Below are 22,889 nucleotides of genomic sequence, written 5' to 3'. Positions count from 1 at the left end.
GGAGAGGTGCAGCCAGGCTCCACCTCTTCCGGTCACACAGCTGAATCGCCTTCACCTGTGCTCTATGGCTGACTCAGTGCTTGCCTCAGGTGGTCAATCAGAGGCTCAGGCCGTGATCAACAGTTCCCATACATATGACTCAGAACTTCACAAGGACATTTAGTTTCCTAAGGCCCTGCTCCATGTATCACTCAGCCAGCATGCTGATTGCAGACGATTACTTGGAGGTGCTCCACAAAAGCCCGCTGTCTGTGGATGGGGGTGGTCACAAGCAACCCACCCACCTTATAATTCTGTGGCTTTGGTGGTTGTATTTCTTTCCGTAATCTCACTAGTTTTTCTGATAAGCAGATGGTCTTTGTCTTATAAACAACTGGTTGCCACATGAGGAGCTGCAGACAAAGCTAGGTATGGAAGGTTATTGCTAAATGTGGTAAAAGTCTTAAAACTAGGATAGGAGCCAAGTCAATCTGCATATGAGAAGCCACAGCTGGATTGCTGGGTTTTGAATAAATGAGAATTAGCTTAATTCATTGCAATTTTTTTCTTGCTCAGAAGTAACAGATTTAAGAGCCCTACTCTGAATGTAAAAAACAAAAACACAAAAGCGCTGTACATCCCACAAATACTTCACTGCATGGTATCAGGACCTGCATGTACAGACAGGTTCAGCCTCCTCCCCTTTGTTCTGGCTGCTGCTCCTAGAGGTCACTTTGATACGGTGGAATTGGGATCAGGCTGCTTTGAAGAGCAAAGTGTGACAAAGAGCCACAAACCGTGCTGCTTTCCCCCAGGCCCGGGCCCTTGCTATCAGTCCTTGCCCGAGTCACCTGGCAGATATGCTGGTGCCTGGTTGTATGCTTTGCTGATCCCATCCCTGCCTTGCTGATTTGGCATGCCAACTTGAAGGCTTCATCCCTGCAGATGTGCCTGGAGATCACCAGACTCTGCCCCGTCTGGTCTCTGCCATCAGAACTGCTCCATGGCTGTGGACATGCTGGGGCTGCAGCTTGTATCAACTCTTGCTGATGTTTATGGATACCAAACACTGGATGTCAGCACAGTGAGTTGGTGGTTGGTGTCCTTCAACAGTGACAATGGTGGGTCACTTCTACAGGTGCAGATGAGCATGGAATGTGGGCTCTTGTTCATCACTGACGAAAATGCATAGCTAATGATGGTGACTATGCTGAAAAATAGTGTTTTGCAGCCGAGAATTTGTGCTATCAAAAAGTGTTGCTGGGCACTTTCTATCTTTTGTAGTTTCCATGGAAAAAAATACGAGGCATTACTTTCAGAGCAACCTATGTATATTTGGCCTGAGACAATTCCTCTTCATTCAGTGCAACAGAAGCCAACGGGTTGGACACCTTTCATCTACCCTCTACCAATTTTGTTTAAACATTGGCTAAAAGATATTGAAGCTAAAGAATGACACATACAGTAGGAAGCCAGATTGAAAGCATCACCTGTGTTCTGCTAATCTATTAGATTTTAGATGTGACTATAAGTTGTCTACCCAAGTAGAAAGAAGGAGAAATGTAAGAATTTTATTCACTAAGTAGGAAGAGACTACATTAAGAGAAGTAGGCAGCCTTATGTTCTTACCCATGCCACTGGCAGTACCAGTACTGAAGCAAACTCCTTGTGCACACGCAGCAAAGAACATTGTTTCTTTGCTCTAAGTGGTCTAAATCCTTCATGTGCAGAGTCAGCACTGCAGTACCATGTATTCCCCTGTCCAGAAAGGCAAGCGCAGTCCCACTGTGTAGAAGAACAGCAGTAAAGAAGTAACTGACATCTTAGAATTCACTAATTATACAGTCAGGAAATAAATAGCCAAGTAACTAAGAAACAACCTGATGAGCTGACATAGAACTAATTCCTCCTAACAAATTCTTTAGGATCACAGAATAGAGGATGTCATAGCTCTGGTTCTAGCTCACACAGGTGATTCTGTAGACTTGGCTGGATGCTCATCCTCTTATTCCTTTGGTGCATCCTGCACCAGAAGGAGTAATACAAAGCATACAGTTACAGGTGGACATGATAATACGTGTCCAAGTTGCTCAGGTAATAAATACATAGAGTGATAAAAATTTCTTATTTATCATCCACTGGAACGGATGGCTCATTTCTCCTTCAGACACTACTGAGAGGTAATGTAAACTATAATTCTCCTATATAATGGGTTTTTGTTTTCTCACAGATTTCTTGCACATTGCAGATCCTTGGTAGTTCAAAACTAACATGATAACTTTTCTCATTTTTGCTATTTCCATTGGATGGTTTTCTCAAATCCTATTAGACTGGTATTTCTATTCTAACATTTTCCTCCTGCTTTTAAAATCTCCCTCAGCTTTGCTGCATCATGTCTCTCTCTTTTTTTTTTTTCAAGGAAATTTGAAGTGAAAGTTTTCCCAGATTTTCCTTTCAGTTTAGATACCTCCAACCTTTCTTTTCAAAGCTTTATTGTAGTGTTCAGTCCTTCATTAGCTAGAGGACACTGTGCTGATTGTTGTGTGTGTACAATGTCTCCTCTTTTCCCCAGGAAAAATACTGAAATTGTAAAGATATGAATTGTCATATGTTACTGGACATTAGTTTTCTGAGCTTCTTTCTCTGCTGAAAGCAATAAATAGGAAGTCATGACCAAAGTAAACAGACTCAATAGAGGCTACTTTTATTTCTGGCCATTCACTGAAAAATCTATTAGCTTGACACTGCCGCATTAGTAAATGGCAAGTGAGCAGCAAGGTCCATAATGTTGATTGCAAGCTTTTTCTACATTTACTTAAATAAAAAGATAGGATGAGGTAGGCCAGAAAACTGACTTTTGTTTTGTCAAGTAACAAAAACTTTCAGAGTAGCCCGAGCATTCACTCTGTCTACTGATGGAGAACTCATAATCACTGTTATGACAACCCACTGATGTGTGTCATGAGCAACGTGTATTGATTTTGCTTATAATTCTTCCAGAATAACAGATCTGTGAGTTGTTCCCTTGTCTTGCAGAGAAAGTTCATTCTAGTTCAAAGTAGAACAGAGATGAATTAGATTTGTTATGATTATTAGTCTATTTTGCTGTCAGGACGCCTTGTAATTTCTGTTGAACAAGACAAACTAAACAAGTAGATTTATATTATGTTTCTGAAACTGCAGCAAATACGTATCTGATTTCTTCATCAGTTTCCATAGTAGAAGACAGTAATCATGAGTATTTGGAGTATTTGGAGAAAATAAACATGAGGAAAACAAGCAGTCAAGCGTCCCATTTTCTTGTTCTTTTTTGTTTTCTATGTCACACGTGAAAGAAAAAATTACTTTGCGCTTCTCTGATTCTTTTTGTTGTTAACTGTACGTGGACGGGCAAAGGCAATTGATCCCTATGAAGCTGAATTTATAGCCACAAGACAGTGTTTGCTTTATCCTATTACTCCTATACAAGCCAGTACTTCTTTTCCAAGGATCGAATACTTTTATAGCCTCTGTAATTGTTCTTCCAGAGCCTATAATAGTCTCAGAGTTGACCTCATATATTTGGGCAAACTTGGCCTCTAGACCCTATCCCAGTGTGTTTCTATCACATTCAGTAACAATAAAATAGCACAACACTATAAATTCTGATATCTCCTACTTATGGTTTTCACCAATTCAGAATGAAGATGTGCAAAATTTATTCAAGACACACTTTAGATTTCATACTTCAAACAGTTTTACAGTTGAAATGTATTTTTCAATGAAGTTTTCATAATGTAATGTAAAAATTAAGTAAGATTAAAATACTTGCAATGGTCTTCATGGTAGGGCAGGCATAATTATAGCAGCTTATTCTGCACCTGGTCCAGTTCCAGTGGAGAAAGACTATGTTCTGTTTATCTGAAGTGGCATTTGAGAAAGTTAAATTTCAGTTCTGCTAAACTGATATATTGTATTACGTCCTGTAAATGCTATTCTCCTTATTTAATGACTCATCAGCCGGCACTGGATTCCAGGCTGCATCCTGAAAACACCAACCACTCATTCCTTCAGAAGCATTAGGGTCAGTTTCAAACATATGGCACATGTTTCAAACACAAAATTATCTGATGAAGATCATGTGAGGGTTGTGAGGATTCTGTTAATTTACAAAACACAGACTGTAAATCAAGATTTAAAAACATCTCTGCACACTGAGTGCTTGCATTAATTCTGTGTTTAGATGTGCTTGGCTAGCAATCATTGCAGCTTTATTTCACTTCATAAGATCTAGGCAAAGACAATATTTTCTTTCTTCCTTGTCAAAAATTGTGGAAATATCCACTCAGGAGATGTGACTTATTTGATAGAAAAGTTGTGAAGCAGATCTTTAAGCCCTGGTGATGCCTTATTTCTCCTGAATTTGACAGCCAACTCCTATTTTATTGCCTGGTTATCACGCTAGGTCAAATTCTAACCCTGAATAAAAGGTTTTGTGCAGCTGTAACTACTCTCTGAACTACCTCATGCAAGCGATCAATCTTGAATCAATGTTATGGGAGTGCTTTACAGTGTGGAAGCATTTTTACTTGTTCAGTGCAGCCGATACAAATTTACCCGAGGTAGAAGTAGAGACGTCAGGGAATCCAGCAGTTTGTGTCAAACATCACATTTGCATGCAGGCAACCTTGCATGGAACATGTTCCTCAGGTGGTTTACAAGATACAACCTTGACCGAATAAGCCACAACCTTCCAAAGTGCAGATTCAAACAGCACAGAGGCTCTGGAGCAAATATCCGGCATTGCTTCTGTACTCTCTCAGCCACCTTCGGAGTGGAGCAGAAATATTAACCACATATCTCCTTCTGAGCACGCAGTGCTCGAGATTCTTCTGCCCAGCGAGCCCCCAGCTCTCTCCATACTGCGTCAGCAGCACAGGGCCCTGCGGCAGGAGGCACTCTGGAGCCACAGCTGGACCACATCTGGCTGAGCTTTTCCATCTGGCCATCCGAAGGGCCCCCTCTTCTGTCCGGAGCCCAAACTGCAACGCCCCGCTGCTGGACAAGTTGCATTTGCTAACTAAAATTGCAGCGCAGGTCCTCAGCTGGAAGATGAGCCATGCCGTGATCCATTCCACTTTGTGATGGATTATAGAACTCGTCTACATCCGCTACTGAAGACAATGGATGTAAAGCAAAAAAATAAAATAATACACGGAAAAGCAGGACAACTTAAGATGGTTAAGAGCATTGAAAAGAGGCAAACTATGTTTTTCAGTGGAAACATAGGCAGTTGAGTTATTTGGATTGGGAAGAACGCCGTTCACCACACAGTTCCCTGAAGAGCTGTTCTTGTTGAGGAGGTGTTGGAGACTGACTTGTTCTCTGCGTGAAATTTCAGACCTTCTGTTAGAGCACTTTAAGACCAGGACTGCTACCATCGTCTGTCCCAAGAGGTCATCCTGCCCAGGTCCATCAGCCACAGAAAGCTTTAAGGATGCAGCATGTGCCCAATTCATGCCTAACCCCGCATGTAGATACTCATCAAACTCAAACAAAATCTTTGACTTAAACTATTTCATTTTCAGTGAATACCCTTCCTTTTTAAGTGGCTATCCTGAGGAAACAAGGTTTCTGTAGCTACCCTGTATCTAAGTTATAAGCTCCCTTACATAGATGGAAACAGCTGGCCAGAGATGGGCAGAGATCTCAAACTCAGTAAGTTTTACAAGTTTTCTAATAACTGCTGCTAGACAGAAGAGCCTAACATAAAGGGTGCCTCCATTTCTTTAGCCAGGAAAGGAGATTCCATTAGGTCAACTAACAGATCAACTTATTTCATCTCTCCCTTGCAGCTCATAGTGTTGTACAGCCATATTACTTGGATTGACTTTGGCAGCAGGTAACTACAACACGGTCTATCCATCTGTTGTGTCAATTACTACAATTTCTCCCTTGGTGTGTTTTTATACCATGTTTTGAGATTTTTTTTGTCAATAAATATGGCAATAACTACCAAGGCATACAGATCTTCACCCCTGCGAGGAGAGAAAATAAAGCTAAAATTATATGAGCAAAAATGCTTATTAAACATACAAATATCTCTTTTAAAGTTAGGTGTTCTATTGGTTGCTTGAATGCTCTAAAAGAGCTGGTCGAAGCAAAAATACCACTCAGTGTTTACCAACTTTAGCACTGTTTTACTATTAGAACAGAAATAACCAGGGAACATCCATTTTGTTGTGTTGTTGTATTTGTTTTTACATATTAGGGCATGTCATGTCCCCACGATTATTTTTCATGAAAAGCAAGGGTTTACTATCACCTTCCTGTCATATGTAATGCACCAAAAAGGCCATGTAAAATACTTTCACAGGCTTTACAATATTTAATACCATATCTGTAGATATGAAGAGGCACTTAAATGTTTAATGGCACTGACATACGAATGACTAACCAAAGTACTCACATAATTTCTACCATATTTCATTGCTGTGTCCTGTGTAATTTCAGACCAGAACTTACTTGGAGGAGGTACGTAAAACCAAGTATACCTCTTTCTATCTTGAAGCTTTTTTTTTTTTTATAACCACCTAATTATGTGATTACAGGCAGAATTCTCAGGAGGATAAAAAAGTGGCTCCTGTGTTTTCCACAACGACACAAATGAAAAAAATTCTATTAAATCATTTTTCTTTATGTATAATCCACCTTCAAAGTAGAAGATGAAAAGTAAGTATTTAAAAATGAAGCTGAAATTATAATTGCGCCTTTATGCTTATAAAAGAAATTTCTAAGACGTGGTAAGGTTAATTTTAAATATTAAAGATAGGAATTGGGAAAAATGTGTACTGTATTTAAACAATGAGCAAAGTGTCCTTGCTGTCAGAACTTAGGCAGCCCAGCCTCCCCTGCCAACACGAGTCGATAGAACTGAGGAGCTGGAATGAACACGTGATGCTGCACATAACTGCAGGAATGAATGCCATCTGCTAGATGCTGGGGAGCTGGAGCAGGAGATGGATGTTCCTCCCCTTGTGAACTTGCTCCTGTGTTCATTGGGTACTGAGCTCATATGTATGTGCACGTATCTCAAGAGTACACATACAAAGAGGTGGAGAAACCAGTCAACACTGGTGAAAGATGAAATAGGTGGGGACTGCCAGGCAGCTTCAGGCTGACGGGGCCCAGAAGCTTTATGCAGAGCACTGCTAGCAGAAAAGAACTCACAGCAATGGCCAGCCTGTGTCTTCCAGGTGGACATTACATAGAGCTCATCTCAGCTAAGCACAGAAAGTCACAAGACGCAGTGGTCATGCTGGCACCTGCAGAGCAGCACAGGGGAGCACCAGGGTACAAAACAGAGCTTTTGCTGGTTGAAGTCCCCCAGCAGCAAAAGGATGGGTTGGAGGGTCATCATACTCTTTGTATCTAAGATGTTCCAACTGCTCCTAAACTAACCAGGCTTCTGCTTCCAGTTCTTAGCAGAGCCCTGAAGTAGAAGCATTAAGAACGAGAAGCTCACTTGTGGTTAAATTCAGGAAGACCTTCTGAAGGAGGTTTGGGCCTTATTCTGATTTCAAAAATAGACTCAAACTGATTATTTTGAAATCAGATTCAGCATTCTGGTTCTGCTTTCTGGCAGTAACAGCATTCTAGGTCATTGACCCTGAGAGTGACTGGACTCTAGGAAAATATGGTTGTCCTTAAGGAATAGATTAATAAATTGGAATTAAATGAGGCAGTGTGAATGCTACATAACACTACTGGGGAGTAACAAGAGGAAGCTTTGTGGTATGCTGAGAGCTGGAAATATCAGAAGAAAAAAAGCACTTAAGTCAGTCACAGAAGCCTGTCAGAAAATTGTCAGCTACTGAAACTGAGACAAAATGTGCACAGCTGTGAAAAAGGCAAGTATCGTGCAGAATACAAGGAGGAGGTGTTTCTAGCAAAGATACCTGAATATTAATGGTTTTTTTTAAATGCTGAATTTTCATCTCAAACACAGCGTACACTCTGTACTGTTCAGGAAAGATTAATTCAAATAGAAACATGGCTACTCAGATAATAAAGAGAACAGAGCCTGTCCTTGAGTGTTTAGTCTTCAAAAAGGAAGGCTGTGAGAGAAAATGACTACACAAAACTCAGGCATTAAATGATGTTTTGGAGGAAGAGGCATAACCTGAAAGACATTTTTTAATAAGAATTGTAAAGTAGTGTAGATGGATAGCAGATACATTTTTCAGTGGGAGTAATGGTAATGTTAAAAAAAAAAAAAAACCCTAAATTATTTCAAGAGAAGACTAATACATTTCTAAATTAAAGGATAGTATATGAGATTACCTGCATTAGGAAAAGAGTAGCATCGTCATCCCAGGAAGCCCTAGATGGGTCTATGCTCATTTCAATAGCATCTGACTGAAAAAGAACAGCTCTTATTGGTATAATTTTATTGTAAAAACTTCAGCAGAAGGAAGGAAAAAAAGAAGGAAAAAGCAGATCTTTGGAAGTCCAGAGACCACCATTATCAGCTATTTTTTTTACTGCAAATTTTAAGGGAAATCTCTTTGGTGTCAGGCTTGAGTCACTGTGATGTATTTTCTTCTAAACTGGAAGACAGAGCCACCAACATTTCTATTTTCTTAACATTCCCCTTTCCTTGCACTTTTGGTTCTTATTTACTTCCTGGATGTGCCACTTTCAGTTAAAGGTTTACCAGTGCAGGGTTCTCTCAGGTTCTTTTTTCTCTTTATAATTTTTCTGACTTCAAAAATGCTTGGATAAATTATTTCATTTCAGATATATCACTATGAGCATGGCTTAGTGGAACCATATATTCTCCTCCAAATAAATGGAGAATACATGCAGAATTTTAAAGTAAAAAGATTCAAAGGTATTGCCTTTACTACAAGAGCTCTAACTCCTCCAGGGATAACTTCATAATATTTGCAGTCCCAGTATCAGTACCACAGAAAGGAAAGCCATAGCAGTTTCATTTTTCAAAGCCTGTCATGTAGTCTAAGCAGTGATAAATCCAGGTTCAGAATATCAAAAGACAAACAGTGTTCCCCTTCATTAAACAAGAATTTGATTTTAAAACATGCTTACTGTAAGCATTGGCTGCCAACGATAAATACAGTCTTCTCTTGATCAAAGAGTCCCTGTGAGATACAAAATCACTGACGACAGTTGTCATCACAGCACTGGGTATGTGGATCTGAGCAGGTGCAGCCAAGTATAGAACGCGGCAGCAGGAGCAGACCAGCTTATAAAGAGAATTGTTGGCAAGAAAAATTAACCCATGTGAGCTCCATGCTGCTGCCACCTGGATACTTGTAGTACCTGTGCATATACACATATACATAACTGATTTATGCATGTGCTGTACTGCAGTGTACAGCATAAATAGATTTGCGGATTTGTAAGTAGCAAAGATGGTGATGCTGCAAATGACTCACTGGATTTCAGACAAGCAGCTGGAATGCTGACTATGCGCAACAGCTGAAGAAAACATTAGTCACCCTGCACCCCCAAGGCAGGGCAATGCACAGCCTGAACAGGAAAATCTGAAAGATTTTAAGGTGAGATACAACTGCCGAGGTCTGGCTGTCATTCTGCTATTTTCAATTGTCTTTGAAACAGAGCTAGAAATGGCCCATGTAAAGGATGACAGCCACTCTGCTGATATAAGCTGGCTTGTCATCCTGAGTTGGTAGTTAACATAGCAGTTACTGCTCTGCTGATGACCTGTAGATGTCTGTGATCCCGTTTTTTTTTTTTTAATCTAACATGCCTGATAAAACAACAGCCAATGACACATGGAAAAAAAAGTAGAACACTTAAAAAAAAATGCTTTATTTTCTGGCATTTAAGTTTTGTAATGCCAGGACTGAGACTGTGATGCCTGAATTTCCTCTTGAGCATATTTATACAGTCTCTAATTAAATGATCACATAGCCTGCACAATGCCTAATGCCTGGGATGAGTACGGAATGTGAGCCTGCTCTCTGTAGAATCTTTGCTCATTTTTGCCGCAGAGAAAGAAAGCTGCACCATAAATCTGTCTGAAGTCTACAGGAAGAGAAAGGAGCCTCAAGACATAGAATTACACACTGCTGCCCTGATCAACATTGCTTCCAAAGCTGCTCCCAGTCACCTTCTCACTGTAAGTTTGTGCATCAGTACAGCATCTACAACAACATTAGCCCTACACACGGCTGGAGCCTTGGCTCATTAGGAATATCATTTCTTCCTTTACATTCAGCATCTGGAGGGGTTCAATCTGCAACCCTGGGGTAACACAGCCCCTAGGCTTCTGTGAAAAATGTATTCATAGTTAGTTAGGCAACACACACTCAAAAGCAAGCCAACAGACTGATGGACATCTGACAGTAACTTAGAAGGCCCTATCTCAAACCCTTAGAAGTGAAAGAAAAAAAAACAACATAAAAAGCACCACCCATATTTCTCCTGACTACAGCACAGCCCCTGTGAAGAAATGGTGTTAATATGCAGTTAAAGATGGCATCATAATGCTCATACATAAAATGGCCAAAGAAGATTGCTCTACTATAAACTGAGCAGCAGTTTGTGTCATTTTTCATGCTTAACTTAGCAATATTAATAATATTCTTCAAACAACATTTGCAAATGTGCATTATAAATACATAAAAGAGACTGAAGAATTACAAAGCTTTTATAATATCATGCTGAAGTAGAAAAAGAAAATTCAATTTGTTTCTTTGAGGATGTATCTGTTTGTATCAGAAACTGATGACAAAAGTCAGGGTTATCTAGTTACACCAAGAATTTACAAATCACATTTCCTTGGGCAAAGCAGAGATAAATGGTTGATTGCCAAAGCAGAAGGCAGCAGTAGGTTAGTTGGAATATAGTGAATGACTGACTATTTGTCGTATGACTAACTGAAGCAATTACCAAGACAGGAGATTAATAACAATTATGTTTTCAGATGTGCTGCAGTTTGGCTATGTTGTCCGATTTCATTTTATATGGTAGGCCAATAGCCTACAGATTTATGCTATTCTACTAGAGGACTGCTTGGAATTAATTCAGACAGACTATTGGCATTTGCTAGAAAATAACCAATTAAATACTATGTTCTGGGCTGCATTAAAAAAGGGGTGGCCAGCAGGCAGAGGGAGGCGATTGTCCTGCTCTTGCAAAGCCCATCTAGAGTATTGCGTCCAGGCCTGGGACCCCCGGTACAGGAAGGATGTGGAGCTCTTGGAGCAGGTCCAGAGGAGGGCCACCAAGATGATCAGAGGGCTGGAACAATGCTCCTATGAGGAGAAGATGACAGAAGGCCTTGTTTAGCTTGGAGAAGGCTCTGGGGAGACCTCATTGTGGCTTTCCAATATTGGAAAGGAGCATATAAACAGGAGGGGGAATGACTGTTTGCAAGGGTGGACAGTGATAGGACAATGGGGAATGGGTTAAAACTAAGACAGGGGAGGTTTAGGTTAGATATTACAAGGAAGTTTTTCCACAGAGAGGGTGGTGACACACTGGAACAGGTTGCCCAAGGAGGTTGTGTAGGCAAGGCCAGGCTGGATGTGGCTCTGGGCAGCCTGGTCTGGTGGTTGGTGACCCCGCACATGGCAGGGGGTTTAAACTAGATGATCTTTGAGGTCCTTTTCAACCCAGGCCATCCTATGATTCTATATTGATTCTATGAAACATGTCTACATAAAAGGCAGATGGTTACACCAGAAGTGCTCACCAAAACAGTGGTGATGAAACTGGAATCTTGCCTGTCTTCAGAGGTTATTTTATTTATATTTTGAGAGATAGTCACACCTGGTACAGGCAGAAACTCTAACACTATAAGTTCAAATGGTTATACTTTTTCAGTCATACCTAGAACTTCAGGTTGATGAGGAGTTCAATCTTTTTTTTCTTTGGATGGACCATACTTTGGCTATGGATTTGTGTTGGTGCTTTCCTGATATTGCAACAATGCAAGTAAACGAACAGATATCAGCAGAAATACAAGAAATCACTTCTACACTAAACCACTCACTAAAGCTTAATGAATAATATCAGGGGAGTTTTCCAAGACCTAAAGAAGTTTTTTTGTTTGTTTGTTGTTTGTTTTTGTTTTTAGGGAACTTAGGAGAAATTAACACATATTGGGACTAATCATTTTCAATGGAATTATATTGATATAAATGAAGTTGTAATCAGGGTAATGGACAGTAATTTATCCTTGATTTAGTAGCTCTAATTCTTATAACATGACAAATGTAAATGACATTCACATTTTAGAAGTGGAGCAAGAAAGAGCAAGCAATTTGCCTTGGCAATTGAAAAATGCTATGGTCAGGAAGTATAAAAACTCATGTGATGAAAATAATATGCAAAATATAAGCATGGATATATATTATATATATTTTGAATTGTGAATATTCTGTTGTTCTATTTAGGAGAATATTATCTATTTTCACTCAACATCACATGCATTTTTAATCTTTAGTTATTGCAGTAAATCTTTACTGTAACTAGAATTAAATTTCCATTTTAATACAGATCAGACAAATTGCTCGAGGCAGGTTTTGTAACAATGGGTGAATAAGGTCATAATAATTGTTCAGGGGGTAATTATACATTATGCTTAAATTTTGTTTTGTGAATTATCATTTGCTTTGTTTTGGAATCGATTTTAAAGCAAAGTGTGCATGCGTTGGTGCCAACAGATAAGAGAAGCAGTTTGTTTTAGAACTTGTGAGACAAAGAAGATGTGCATCATTCCTCTGAATCGAGGGATGCACAAGGAAGCAACACAAGTGTCAATGTGAAAAGGTATTGAAAGGCCAGAAGAACAAAGAAGAAAGTGAAAAACCAGCACAGAGGTCGAAACAGGTAAGAATAGCTGAGTGGATCAAAACCAAAGAAATAAAACTGCGAATCAAACATGATTGCAATAGGCCATTTAAGAAACTAAGCAGGAGAAAGAAAGAAAGAAAAATGACCAAATTAAAATCTGTGTTTCCTCATATACTCCCTATCTGTGCCCAAGAGACCAAAAAAAAAAATCTCATGTTAAGACAAAATGTATTTTGAATTTAGCTCATTGTCAACATGATTCATAGGAAGAACAGCAGATACTAAGGGTGAATAAATAATAAAGCACAGTCTTTCAGCTGTGGACCCAGAGAAGGAAGAGAGAGTTTGCGTAAGATTGTATCATAGTAATGGATGAATATAGATACATTTTTCTATTATAGTTTGCATTCAATTCAGTGATAAATAGGAGTTTTGAAACACAGCAAATTGCATACATAAAGGAGAAGAATAGAAATACGGCAGTAAGACGACTTTCATCAGAAGAAGCGCAGAGCACATTCAACGTAAAAATTCTGTTCATTTCACTAATATATGTCCATAAGCTATGGAAAAATAAATATTTATTATGCTAGATAGTAAAATTTTACTTCTTACATCACACATAAACTAGCTTCACTCTATTGCTTCCTCACTTTCGACATGCCAGTTGACTAACCCTTCAGCTCATGGACCTACCTAGCTGTGGGTTGTAAACAGTACGCTAACAAAAGCCACATGTCCCAGATTTTAAACATTAAAAACCATTCTCTATTTGTAGATGAAGTGATTTGATTTACAGTGTGATTAACTATACATACACAAATGATAGGTCAGCACAGCAGCCAAGGGATATGACTGCCTTGCTTACTGGTAAGTTGGGGCTCTGAAAAGCAATAGCAGCTGCAGCAGCAGAAACATTTACTCAGGCCACTTGTCACACTGGCCACTTGTAATGCAATGGGTTGCTGACATCTGCTGTAAACACTCTTTTTATTGCATTTGGATATGTCTTTTAAAAAAGTTTCTCTGAAGGAGGTACCCAAGTAGACTGAGAAGAACTTGAGAATGACATTAGTGAGAATAATAAAAGACTAATTCATAGTTTGTGACCTAAATGCTCCACGCATTCTAGCTTCTTTGGGTATTCAGCAGACTTAACAGAATTTTTACACCTGCAGTTCGCTTTTCAGGTGCTTAAATTCTGCTTGGAGCAAAGTTTTTAACATCCAAGCTTTACTAAGTAATCCCTGTGAGGGATTCAAAAGGAAGCATGTGTAAGAAATGCTGAAGGAAACTGAATTGGAGATATTCTAGCCTGAAGTTTAGTCTGCACATACTGACATTATATGCAGCCTGGTGCACAATGGTAACTTCAGGTAGGGCAAAAGGAAAAACTAAAATGCCAGTGACAACCATCAGTCTGGGACTTCTATTCAGGAACAACAACAAAAAAAAAAACAGCCAACCAAAACAAAAATATATGGTAAACAGTTCTAAACCCTGAAGATTGGTTATCTTTGAAATTCTAAGTACAAAACCGTATGGAGACACAGAAAAGCCTTCCTCAAACCGCTGACAACACTGTGCCTAATGCAAAGCAGGCTACCTCTAGTTTTCTTAGCAACAAGGACACATTAATCAGAACAGGCTGCCCAGGAATGTAGTGGAGTCACAGTCCCTGGAGCTGTTTAAGGGTAGATGTTGTACTTTGGGACATGGTTTAATGGGCAGTATTGGGGGCAGGTGGATGGTTGGACTAGGTGATCTTAGAGGTCTTTTCCAACCTTGATGATGCCATGATTCTATGATTTCAGGTTCATATTCAACTGGGTGCCCACCAGGACCCCAGTCCTTTCCTGCTGAGCTGCTTTCCAGCCAGGCAGCCCAGCATATCCCAGTGCCTGAGTTGTTCCTCCTCAGCTGCAGGACCCTCCAATTCCCCTTTCACAGATACCTATAAGCCCATTTATGCAGCCACTTACATCTCCAAACTATAATTCCGGGAAGTTTAACAGCTGAGTGCACACCAAATCTTCCTTCACCTTCTAATAGGACCAATTGATTTGAAATAGTAAAAAAAATGGTTGTAGAAAAAGTATTTTAGCATAATTCTTATTCAAATCCATTCAAAAAAGATTTAATCCCCGAGAAGTATCAAGGAATAATTGTTTCACAGGAAATGAAATACAGGGCATGAAGGCTTGGCAAGGGCAAACAGACAAACATAGTGAAGGCTAAACACAGAGGTTGCTAAATTCCAACCCTACTTTTACTCATCTAGACCGAAATATCCATTCATTCTGATAAAAATAATTTCATGCACAACTAATGTTTATTATAGATCTCTGATTAAAAATACATTATATAAAACTAAACTGAGAAATAGAGGTTTTATTTAAATATTTCAGACCGAGTCCTGGTCTCAGTGAAATGAGCATTAAGACACGATTTTAATAAAATAAAAGATTACAGCTAAGTCAGGATTTCACATTTCAAACTGTTGCAGTGGACAGATTTGCTTTGATAATCACAAAAGGGGAAATCATAGAAGTACAATATGTAAAGTACATTTAGCATACAAATGATAATGTCTTCAAAGATTAATTCACAGACGTGTAGGGTTAGATGAGGCCTTGTGAAACCACACAGACTGAATCCCCCCCTTTGCAGAGTTATTTCCTCCGCAATGTTTACAGCCTGTCTTTAGAACATGATGCAAAAACCAGACACAGTAATCCCACTGAGGTCTCACCAGTGTTGAGTATACCAGAATAATTTGCTTTGTTACCTCAACCATGACCTTCCTGCGAATATTTTCCCAAAACATTTCACTCTTTTATGACACTATTGCATTATTGGTCTATATTTCTCTTTCTATCCAGAAGCAGCTCTGGATTCCTTCTGCTGCATAACTGTCAGGTGGTCATTCTTCATTCTGCTTTTGTGTATGTGATTTCTGCTTCATAATGTTGTTTCCCCAGCTTTATTACACTGGATTTATCGTGCTGATTGTGGACCATGATTTCAATTTGTAAAGACAGGTCATGTCCTTCACAGTACTTGCCCTCTCTACCAGCTTGTTCTTACTCATAAATTCTGTAATCACATTCTCCTTTCTGCTATTCAAGTGCTTAATTATAATATTAAATAGAAATGACCTTAGGACAGACTCTGCTGAAATCTAACTTAAAATTCCCTCTCAGTTTGAAGAAAACTTTGGTAATACCTTTGAGAGTATTTTTTCACTTTCCCTCTAGACTATTTTCTGTTGTTTGATAGCAATATGGAACAATGTCGAACCTATTTCTAACAGAAAGACATATATTACCTCTCACAACCCCTGTGGTCATTAGGACAATTATTTCTGTAGGTGTAGCCACTGATGCTTCTCTTATTCTCAGCTCTTAATAAGAGAGTATCTTAGAATCATAGAATCCTTTGAGTTGGAAGGGATCTTTAAAGGTCATCTAGTCCAACTCCCCTGCAATGAACAGGGACACCTACAACTAGACTGCATTGCTGTGAGCCCTGTCCATGCTGAATTTGAACATCTCCAGGGATGGGACATCCACCACACCTCTGGGCAATCTGTTCCAGAGCCTCACCATCCTTACTGTAAAAAATTTCTTCCTCTCGTCCAATCTGAATCTTGCCTCTTTTGCTTTGAAACCATTAACTAGATCTTGTAGGTTCATCGGCTGAAAACAGGAAGGCGTTGTCTCTGCTCATCGTTAAAGCATTTGTGGCTGCTTTCCTCCTCCGGACAGTAATAAAGCATGCCCAGCAGCCAACAAGGAGAAACCTGGCCCATAAACCATATGGGCCAGTTCTACCTCTCCCTCACTCCCCATTGCCTGCAACTGCAGCGGCTGTGTTTAGAGAGGAGAGAAAATGTTGCATATGCAAAAGTGGGATAGAGAAAGTTGTAAACATTGACTATAAATGTTATGAACCATTAGCCTAACTAAAAACTTCATCATATTCTCACAGTTTGACCATTTACGTAACTCCAATTATTCTTTAACCTGCCCTGTCTTGATTCAGGCTAACTTTTAAAAAGCACAGGGAGCAAAGCAACTAGATCCCTTTTTAGTATTAGTTTGAAAAAAAAAAAAAAAACAGAAGTTCATATCACAGTGACATAATTTAGCCCCAAAAATGAAATATCAAATATGTCTACAAATAAATAATGCACCTCAGGAAGATGATAATGATTCAGTATTTATCTCAATAATGAGAGAAATATGAGTCAATGACACCCATCCATCTATCAAGGTTTGAACAATCATTTGTTTCCAAGATATTTGAAGTCCTATTTTAACTCTCCACTATTTTCTCCTTGATGCTAAATTATATGGTTTATTTTGAGCTTATACAAAAGTTAGCTTTTTAAAAGCATTCCAGAAAAAAATAGTTTTATTTATTCAAGACTGGAGCAGGTAAGAAGCTGTGAGCTGTCATTAACTACTGGAGTTGAAAGAGAGAGATCTAAATAACAAGTGCTTATATCCATGCTGAGATCAGCTAGTGCTCTCAGAATTGTGAATGTTAAAAATAATTTGGGCACATTAATACAGACACTACTTTCTAAACAAAGATACCTGAATTGCTGTGTTAAAAGTGACATGCAAACAACACAATAGTAGAATTTCCTAAAAAATATCAAACCTCTAGTGTGCAACCATAAAAATGCCTTTCTGGTAAATGACAAATCTACTTTTAAAATCACCCTTACCCAATTTAATAATAAGTAAAAGAGCACAGAAGTCTATAATCTTTTTTTCAGAGTTTCTTACATGTTGTTTTACTCAGGGTTATATGAAAAGCACTCCATATACTCCTGTGAAATAAAGTATTTTGCATAAATTGTAGATGTCCAAGGAGTTTTCAAAAATACAAGACAATGAACGTGCTTCTCACCCATGTTTTCCTTCTGTACACCTTCAAATATTCAAATGAAGGAAATCTACATATGCTTTTCTGAATGTTGCAATTAAATTTTTAAAATTAATTTAGAAATGAATTAGGGTTAAAATACCTTGTGAATTCACTTCAGTGAGATGAGTTAAAGTTTACTTATGTATATGCATGCACATGGTGCGAGTTTTGTGTGAATTTTTTTTTTTAAAGTTAAATATAACAGATGTTCACTTTATTTCCCTTCACAGTGTTGTCTGGATAAGAGCACTGAAGTTGTTCCAGTATATGGTCATATTTTCTCTCTTTCTGGCAGCCATCAAATTGCTTTAACTATTCAAGCTCAAATGAGTAGTGCAATAGGAGGTGTGAAAACATGTTTTCATACTAAATTATTTCATAATGTGATTAAATGAAGGTCTCCAGAAAAGAAATTGTCTTCTCTTACAGTTCTCTTCCCCAACCCTTGCTTTTAGCCTCTGGAAATGATCTCTCACTGCACTGTTGGATTTAGTAATTGGGAGCATAAGAAAGGCCCTCCAGAATCAACCCACTGGTTTGTGTTTATCCTCATATGCTCCCTCTGACGATTTCAGTATCAAGTTCTACAAAGGTAGCATAATTTCTTTTTGGGATAAATTTTGACACAAGTTTTAACAACAAGGGACAGGATTCAAGACAGGGCCAAACACACACTGCTTCTGAAAGTAATCAATTTTTTTCCTTTTAAAAAAACCTGCATATTCTCTCAAATATGTATGTTCTACCAAATCTTAATAGGGATAAAGAGAAGATACCTCTCCAGATTTTTCTGTTCTTTTACAGTACCTTTTTGGTAACAATGTCCCTATTTCTGTAACTTTTCTGCTGAAGATACTTGGACACACATTAACTATTGTAACTCCATATTTTCTAATTTGAAAATAGCAATTCCAAATGAGGCCGTGTTCACCTCCTCAGCTCAGTCTCTCACTTTCCATTGCTAGGCATCCATTTTTGTTTCTTGCAGCTTTGTCTCTTGTATTCTTCTCTAATGCACTGTTCTTTTTCCCTTTCTCAGTAGCATCAATAGATGACTGGATTTAACATTTTGAACATGGCTTACTTTTAAAACATACAAATAGAGATATGCAAAGACAAGAAATGCTGTATAGCAGAATAATTAGTTTGCAGAAATCCTTTATAATAACTGGGGGGAAAAAAAAGGATAAATTTAAAGATTACAGTATCTCACTGGCATAGTAGATGTCATATGGTTATGCTTCAACTCACTTCCACTAAATACCACTTTCTCTACGACATATTGTTTTCTCTTTCTGTTGTTACTTGTGTATACACATGGTCCTTAACCCAATTTGAAAATTTCAAGAATGAATAATATAATGATAGAATCATTAAGGTTGGAAAAGACCTCTAGGACCATCTTGTCCAACTACCAGCACAGCACCACCATGCAAACTAAACCATGTCCCAGAGCAACACATCTACATGTTTCTTGAACGCCTCCAAGGATGGTGACTCCACCACCTCCCCAGGCAGCCTGTTCCAATGCTTCACCACTTTATCCTGAGAAGAAACGTTTCCAAATATCCAACCTGGACCTCCCATGGTGCGACTTAAGGCCATTACCTCTCGTCCTGTCACTGTTACACAGGAGAAGAGGCCAATTCTCCACCTCGCTACAATCTCCTTTCAGGCAGTTGTGGAGAGTAATAACATTTCCTCTGAGCATCCTCTTTTCCAGACTAAACAATACCAGCTCCCTCAGCCACTCCTCATAAAACTTCAGGACAGAATTACAAAATCAAAAGGCACCATTTATATTTTTATTACAATTTTCAAAACTTTTCTTGTATTGTTGACAGCAAACTAAACTGCTGCACTCACTATATCACCGGCAACCTCCTAGTCCCACAATAAATCTGAATTACAAAATAGACTTCAGGAGAACTTCTTTAGTTTTTTTCAGCCCACTGTCATAACATCGTCAAAGATTATTTGCTACCTCAGGCACAATAGGCAAATAGATTTTGCTACCTCAGGCACATGCAAATAGACTGCCAATTCTCATTCATGTGACTCCAGAATTTGCTAAAGACTCTATTTTTTGGAGCATTTGCTGCCAGCAATTAAACCACAATGCTGCCCAGAAACATTCTGCATCAGTGCAGTATGAGTGGGTGGACTGCCTTCAAGTACTTTGTTATGGGCAAACAACACCAAATTTTGGCATGAACAGCTGTGACAGCATTGGAACAGTCACAAAAAAATTAAAAAAAATAAAATTGTTCAGTTTCTGCAACATCTTTCAACAGTCAAAGTGGATGGCTGCTTAGATTTAGTACTATACCTGTTGCTTGCTCCATTTCTTAGATACCTATCTAATTGTGGAAGCCCACAGGTAGTCCAGCCTTTATGATTTGTCAACTACTGTGCATCATGGCAGAAAGTTGTTTGTCAAAGCTTTCGGAGACTACATGGACAACTGCAATCACATTTTCGAAAAGGTGCAACAGAATGATTGCAGAGCTTTAAAGCAATGCAGTTGTTAATTTTGAGAACAGTGGTAGCATCTACAAATACACATACACTTCTACACTGCAAAATGCAATGCTGATCTATGCAAATGAAGGTTGAGAAGGTTCTTCCTAAGAGAACTGAGAGAAGTCCAGGAAAACATGCTTTGATGTTGTCCACATGACACTGTGAGGGACTGAAAATGTCAAAGGTATTTCTTCTGAATATAAAAGATAAAGCAGCTCTGACTTGAACTATTAAAACAGAGAGATTTTAAGAAGTTTTTGCACATAGCATTACCTTTTAATTTTCTTAGGAGCTGAGGGAAAGTGAAATAAAGAAAAATGAAATGAAACTGCAATAGTTTGTCAGTGTGATTAAGATTACACATTTCTCCCTATCTTTTTTCACAGGCCTCACATGTGAAAGGAAGACACCACCTTGATGTTGTAGCATTAAAAATATGATTTTTCATAGTTGGAAGATTCGTATAAGCAATGCATTTGATTCACATTTTAGTAGTTTCTGTGATAATACTTTGACATGAATTTAAAGTACAGGTTAGCTCTTGATTTGCAAGGCATTTTTCTGTGGTGACTTTTTAAAATTAGGTGTGACAAATGTAGTGAGGCAGTAGGAAAAGGAACCAGGCTTACTGTTACAAGGACTAAGGTTAGTGAAGTAAAGTATAAAATTTGTGCTGTCATGATAGCTTTCAACTGGACTGCTATACATCAGTGAATATTAAGATGTTATAATTATGAAATAAACAAGAGAGTTTGGCAAAGCGGACTATGATAACAAAAGAGAGCAAATAGAAAGCTTACCCCTGTCCCAGGCTCACTCACAAAACTCCAGCAGAGCAGATCTCCAGAAGAGATCCTTCCCCTCTGGTAGCCAGCTCTTAAATAGGTCTAGGAGAGGTGCAGCCAGGCTCCACCCCTTCCGGCAGCACAGTGAATTGCCTTCACCTGTGCTCCTCTGGCTGACTCATGGCTCGCCTCAGGTGATCAATCAGAGGTTCAGGCCATGACTCAGCAGCTCCCATACAACTGCCAATAGTCCCTATTTTTACCATGACAAATCAAGTTTTTATTTTTTATTGGAATTTGATTATTGACTCACATATCTACTTATGTCAAGTTGCGCTTTGTGAAAGTAACTCAACAATAGCTGTAAGCAGGAAAAGTGATTATTCATAATACTCAAAAACAAATACCAGTTCTGCTGTTTCCTACGTTATTAGTAGACTGAACATTCCCAATCCTAGGCATTTCGTACTATTACTATTGACCTGCCACAAGATCTTGGCTAAGATCACAGCACAATACCTTAGTTCAGAACTCCCCTGATGATCTCTAGCAAAAGCCTGAAAGTACTTTTACTGAAATACTTCATCAACAGTACTTCCTGAATCATTCTATAAATCTTGAGGGAATTAGGTCATTGCAAAGTAAAGTAACTGACATCACCATGAAGAAAACATTCCCCTGTAGGCAAGCTCCCACATAAAACTATCTAGTGACTTCTAGTCACTTTAATTTCATGAGACCAAATAAGAAAGATAAATTAGCCAATGTCTACCTTGGTACTAAATGAAAACACAACATCATATCAGCGCAAATAAAAATCTACTAAGTGGTACAACAGATGATCTCTCCCATGAGGGATATATATGAGCCAGGAAAATATAAATGCTTTTACAAGGGCTAAGCATAAGGGTCTCTCTCCCATTTATTGCTTCCTCATCACTGAGATCTTGCCAAGAATCAGGATATACTGAGGAAGATTTCTTCTCGTGATGGAGATGGCTGCACACTGGTGTTACAAAACTACTGATCTATTTCTTGACATGTACAACTTTTTTCAGAAGAACGACTTCGCTTACTTTTGCGCTGAGACTCTTTTCCAAATTCTTACAACTCACAGAAATATTCTGTCTATCACTCAAAAGAAAAGCCATACCAGTTGAGAAGTGAGCCTAATTTTTGTCTCTCCATCCCCTCACTTTGCAGAGCCAAGGGGCCAACAGCCATCTGCCTCAGTCTTTAGGAAATAGAGTCGGTAGGAAGACAGCTACATAATCAAAGGATATTAAGATGTATAATTGTATAATCAATGAATATTAAGATATCATAATCCCAAAAAAGAACAAGATAGATAGGCAAAGTAGACTAAGATAACAAGAGAGAATAAATGGAGGACTTACCCGTATGCTCACCCACAAAAATCACCAAAAGAGGGAATCTCCAAACAAGAACCTTCCCCCCCCCCGGTAGCCAGCTCTTAAATAGGTCTAGGAGGGCTGGAGCCAGGCTCCACCCCTTCCGGCAGCACAGTGAATTGCCTTCACCTGTGCTCCTCTGGCTGACTCATGGCTCGCCTCAGGTGATCAATCAGAGGTTCAGGCCATGACTCAGCAGTTCCCATACAACAGCAAAGAATGAGCCACGACTGGCTAAGTGGGTTGCACATCATGCCTCCCCCCTCCTTATTATCAGTGTTGTATCACAGAACTAACACATTGCCAATAGATTTAATCACTGCTATGTTATCACAGCTGTCCTCCACATTACTTCCAACCTCTGGCCATGTAAATACAAGAAGACTGAGCTAATGTCAGAGATTCTACCGTCATACTTTTTAAAACT

General features: G+C 38.9%; 1 long non-coding RNA gene across 1 annotated transcript; it reads right to left on the bottom strand.

The window, feature by feature from the left end:
* Positions 1 to 1,670: 1,670 nt before the first annotated feature.
* LOC125696352 (uncharacterized) lies at positions 1,671 to 22,504 on the bottom strand. The gene is made up of 3 exons (XR_007378311.1): positions 22,448 to 22,504; positions 8,302 to 8,376; positions 1,671 to 5,996 (listed from the first exon to the last, which is right to left on the bottom strand). It is a non-coding gene; the product is annotated as an uncharacterized LOC125696352 (long non-coding RNA).
* Positions 22,505 to 22,889: the final 385 nt, after the last annotated feature.

The sequence above is a fragment of the Lagopus muta genome, chromosome 7 (assembly GCF_023343835.1).
Source record: "Lagopus muta isolate bLagMut1 chromosome 7, bLagMut1 primary, whole genome shotgun sequence".
Taxonomy (NCBI): domain Eukaryota; kingdom Metazoa; phylum Chordata; class Aves; order Galliformes; family Phasianidae; genus Lagopus; species Lagopus muta.
This window is presented reverse-complemented; position numbering and strand designations above follow the sequence as displayed.